The 5006-nt window shown below is 48.1% G+C and overlaps 1 non-coding gene across 1 annotated transcript; it reads left to right on the top strand.

Annotated features, from left to right (window-relative positions):
- The first annotated feature begins 4568 nt into the window (after positions 1 to 4568).
- On the top strand, positions 4569 to 4638 carry LOC133774053 (small nucleolar RNA SNORD77). Its single transcript, XR_009868031.1, has one exon. It is a non-coding gene; the product is annotated as a small nucleolar RNA SNORD77 (small nucleolar RNA).
- The last annotated feature ends 368 nt before the right edge of the window (positions 4639 to 5006 follow it).

Consider the following 5006-nt stretch of genomic DNA (forward strand, 5'->3'; position numbering starts at 1 on the left):
CGCACCGCGCTGTTCCGATGGCAGGAGCCAGGTGCTTCTCCTGGTCTCCCATGGGGTGCAGGGCCCAAGGACTTGGGCCATCCTTCACTGCACTCCCTGGCCACAGCAGAGAGCTGGCCTGGAAGAGGGGCAACCGGGACAGGATCGGTGCCCCGACTGGGACTAGAACCCGGTGTGCCGGCGCCGCAAGGTGGAGGATTAGCCTAGTGAGCCACGGCGCCGGCCTGTGCATCTCTTCATCATCTCTGTGACACTGGCTGTGGTGGCAACACTGATGCCAGAGCAGTTAGAAAACATCATGAAAGACCTTTAGAAATGTCTACATTTTGGGGCCGGAGCTGTGGCGTAGCGGGTAAAGCTGCTACCTGCGGTGCTGGCATCTCATATGTGTGCCAGTTTGAGTCTTGGATGCTCCACTTCTGATCCAGCTCTCTGCTATGGCCTGGGAAAGCAGTAGAAGAGGGCCAAGTCGTTGGGCCCCTGCACCCACGTGGAAGACCCGGAAGAAGCTCCTGGCTCCTGGCTTCGGATTGGTGCAGTTCCGGCCATTGTGGCCATCTGGGGAGTGAACCAGCAGATGGAAGACCTCTCTCTCTCTCTCTCTGCCTCTGCCTCTCTGTAACTCTGCCTTTCAAATAAAATAAATAAATAAATCTTTAAAAAAAGGAGAAATGTCAGGCCGGCGCCGTGGCTCACTTGGCTAATCCTCCGCCTGTGGTGCCGGCACCCTGGGTTCTAGTCCCGGTTGGTGCACCAGATTCTGTCCTGGTTGCTCCTCTTTCAGTCCAGCTCTCTGCTGTGGCCTGGGAAGGCAGTGGAGGATGGCCCAAGTGCTTGAGCCATGCACCCCATGGGAGACCAGGAGGAAGCACCTGGCTCTTGGTTTCGGATCGGTGCAGTGCGTCGGCCATAGCAGCCATTTTGGGGGTGAACCAACGGAAGGAAGACCTTTCTCTCTGTCTCTCTCTCTCACTGTCTAACTCTGCTTATCAAAAAAAAAAAAAAAAAAAAAGTCTGCATTTTAAGAGCTGCTAAGTATTCACCAGCAAAACAATGCTGAGGAGGAAACTTAAGACTCATGTCAGACTTTCCTCACTGTGTGTGTGTGTGTGTGTGTGTGTGGGAAGAGAGAAAGACAGAGAGACTAAGTCTAATTATTGTAGGAGGCCAGGAAGGGATGTGTTAGTGTGTTATTGGAAGGAAGCCTTTGGCGGCTTTGTGAGGGAAAGAATTGCCTGTGTAAGCACAGAGGCAAGAAGGAAGAGCCACTGTAAGGAGAGGGCAAACATTAATTTGTCATTTGATAGCCGACTGTTGTCTTTAATCTGTCACAGCTCCTGACACACTTTCTTAGACATTATTTGCATAGCAATCAGCAGGTATTCAATCAATGTTGATTTATTTCTATTTTTAATTTTTTAAAAACATGGTTTGATCATGGTCCTAGCTTCCTTTTTTTTTTTTTAAATTATTTATTCATTGGAAAGGCAGAAAGAGAGAAAGATCTCCCATCTGCTGGTTCATTCCCCAAATGCCAACAACAGCAAGGGCTGGAACAGCCTGCAGCCAGGAGCCAGGAACTCAGTCTGGGTCTCCTATGGGGCTGGCAGGGACCCAACCACTCGAGCCATCACTGCTGCCTCCCAGGGTGTGCATGAGCAGAAGCTGAAATAGGAGCGGAGCCAGGTATTCCGATGTGGAAGGCAGGTGTGTTAAGCATTAGGCCAAACACCTGTCCCTCAATCAGTATTTTTTTAAAACTGAAAGGTTGTGCAGGTAACTGGAAATGGGGGGAGAAAGGTGATTGCACTTAAGGAAGAGAGAATTGGACAAACACTCACAGAATTCTTGGAATTTTATATAGAATATGTAGGAACATCATAAGTCTAGGCGGACTAACATGCTGACATGCTGAAGTTTTTCTTCTTCTTCTTTTTTTTTTTTTTAAAGATTTATTCATTTATTTGAAAGGCAGAGTTACAGAGAGGCAGAGGCGGGGGTGTGGGGGAGTGTCTTCCATCCACTGGTTCATTCCCCAGATGGCTGCAATGCCTGGAGCTACATTGATCTGCAGCCAGGAGCTAGGAGCTTCTTCTGGGTCTCCCACACTGGTGCAGGGGCCCGAGGACTTGGGCCATCTTCTATTGCTTTTCCAGGCCAGAGCAGAGAGCTGTATTGAAAGTGGAGCAGCCAAGACTTGAACTCAAGTCTGTTTGGGGCTCAAAATAATCTTCAATGAAAGCTGAGAGATGGCTTCCTGAACCTCCTGGCCGTGGGTGTGAGGGCTGCAGCCTGCCAGGCACCGAAAGTATTTGGTTTAATACCAGATGGTCTTGGCAGGTTCCATTTCTGTCCTGTTTCCGCAAAAGAAAACACAGTGACATACACTCTCAGAAACTCAACATTCACTCCATCCCTGGTGCATCACCAAGGAAAGAGTTTGGAAATCGCTTTGGCCAATTAAAAAGGAAATTGTAATCATAAGACACCAAAAATAAAATAAAATACAGATAGAGAAACTCAAATGATATTTAAAAGTAGCACGTTTCCCTCCTTTGTAACTCTGCCTTTCAAATAAATAAAACAAATCTTAAAGTAGCACAGTTCTGTAAAGTCAATTCAATGTATTCACTGACATAAACTTGGGAAAAAGCCCCCATTCTCTTTGCTAGCAAACAGATGTCCAAAACTTCTTGTTTGGGCTAAAAATACAGCTTTGCATCTTGCAGAGAGTTAGGACAAGGGCAGGCATGCTTACCACCTAGGACCATGATATCCTGAGCCGACGCCAGGGGCTCTTTGCTCTCTGTGTGTGGCGGTTCCTCTCGGTGGCAGAAGCCGCCACGTTCTCACTTTAGAATTCCTGGAAGAGGTACGTTTCTGAACGCTTAGCTGTCAGCAGCAGCCGCTGAACCTTCCAGTAAAGCTTCTACTGTTGAGATCAGGCTGTGCCTCCAGCCGGCTCAAGGCTGTGTGTTTAAAAATGGCCCAATTATAACCAACAGAGCAGCATGCCAGATGCTACTAGCCAGGCAAGCACACTCGGCTTTTCGCTGGACCAAGGCAAACCAATCCCGTAGAGATGGGATCTCAGGGCAAGGGAGCAGTTTCAAGAGACACGCATGGAGGAGAGGAGCGGGCTTCGCTGGATTGCAGACCTCCCTTCCCACACTCCAGGCTCCTGTCTCAGTAACAGCACTTTTACCTCCGCATGGGTGATCAAAGGTCGGCTGTCTTCAATAGGAGTGAGAGAGAGAGAGAGAGCGAGAGAGCGAGAGCTGTGCAAACCTCAGAGCCAGTGTGTAATTGAGCTTCCTGAAGAGGGAAATTATGAGAATCTATGAGATAATGTGAAAGGGTTCCTTTCCAACACGGTGCTTTTGCATCACATGCATTGTTTAAACTGAGAGATATTACAGACAGCAAAATGCACATAAGTGCAATTCTATGATGTTTTAATTTTTTTTTGACAGGCAGAGTGGACAGTAGAGGGAGACAGAGAGAAAGGTCTTCCTTTTTGCCATTGGTTCACCCTCCAATGGCCGCCGCGGCTGGCGCGCTGCGGCCGGCGCACCGCGCTGTTCCGATGGCAGGAGCCAGGTGCTTCTCCTGGTCTCCCATGGGGTGCAGGGCCCAAGGACTTGGGCCATCCTCCACTGCACTCCCTGGCCACAGCAGAGAGCTGGCCTGGAAGAGGGGCAACCAGGACAGGATCGGTGCCCCGACCAGGACTAGAACCCGGTGTGCCGGCGCCGCAAGGTGGAGGATTAGCCTAGTGAGCCGCGGCGCCGGCCTGATGTTTTAATTTTTAATTTAATTATTTACTGAGGTAGGGGCAGAGAGAGAGAGGACACAGAGAGAGAGAGAATTTCCTTCTGTTGGTTCACTTTTGAAATGCCTGCAACAGGTAAGGCTAAGCCAGGCTGAAGCTGGGAGTTGAGAATCTGATCCAAGTCTCTCACGTGGGTGGGCAGGGAGCCAGGTGCTTGAGCCATCTCCACCGCCTCGCAGGGGCTGCATTAGCAGGAGGCTGGAGTCAGGAGCCAGAGTCAGGCATGGAACACATGTGGGATGTGGGTGTTCTAACTGGGAGCCTCCATCAGGTCATCGTCCGATTCCGCACGTTGCCCTGCAAAGGTGATATTTGAGCTGAGATGTGAGGATTGAGTACATTTTCCAGGGAGAATGGTGATTCTGTTTTTTATTTGTGTCCTGAATGAAGATGAGTGAAATAAGACCTAATAAGTGGGGCATTGTTTTTTTTTTTTTTTTGACACTGTAACAGAGACAAGTCATAGTAGTTTAAAGAAGATGGAAATACACTTCTCTCTCAAATGAGATAATAACTGTTTTCATTAATCAAGATTAGTAGTGAATGATATAACCCTCCCAAACAAGCTCAACCCCTTGCTATTCTGTATTCCTGCATCATCCGAATCACCTGGGAGCCTTTGGGACCTGTCTGATCTTAGGCTCTGTAGTCACAACCTGAATTTTGATGAGACCCCCTGGTGATTCACAAATACATTAAACTTTTACATTGCACTGGTTTAAAAATAGGGATTTACATACTATGTGGATTGCATAGCTCATCTGATTGAATTCTGAAGATATATATATCATTGGTCTGAAGTATCTGGGGCAAAAAAAATAGAGGTTTAATTTTCTCTCCTATTTAAGCCTGGAAATGATCTACTGAGGCCTACTGTGTGCTACATGAAGTCAGTGAACCAAAATATGTATATATTTTTTAATCCTCTAGCTTCATTTCTAGGGTCATCTGGGAGTCCAAATAGTTGTACCTGCTCTATACATTACACCCCTATTCCCTGTAAGGACAGTTCCCAGAAGTTGCTCCCAGCTACATTGACACCCCATAAACCATCTCATTGGACCGTGGTTATACTCAGCTTTCTTCCTTCCATCCTTGACTGTTTTCTCCAGGGAGCAGGGCCTTACTCGCTTGCACTGACATCTTTGGCTCAGGGACTGCTTCTGTGAGGACC

Source organism: Lepus europaeus, chromosome 14 (genome assembly GCF_033115175.1).
Source record: "Lepus europaeus isolate LE1 chromosome 14, mLepTim1.pri, whole genome shotgun sequence".
NCBI lineage: Eukaryota > Metazoa > Chordata > Mammalia > Lagomorpha > Leporidae > Lepus > Lepus europaeus.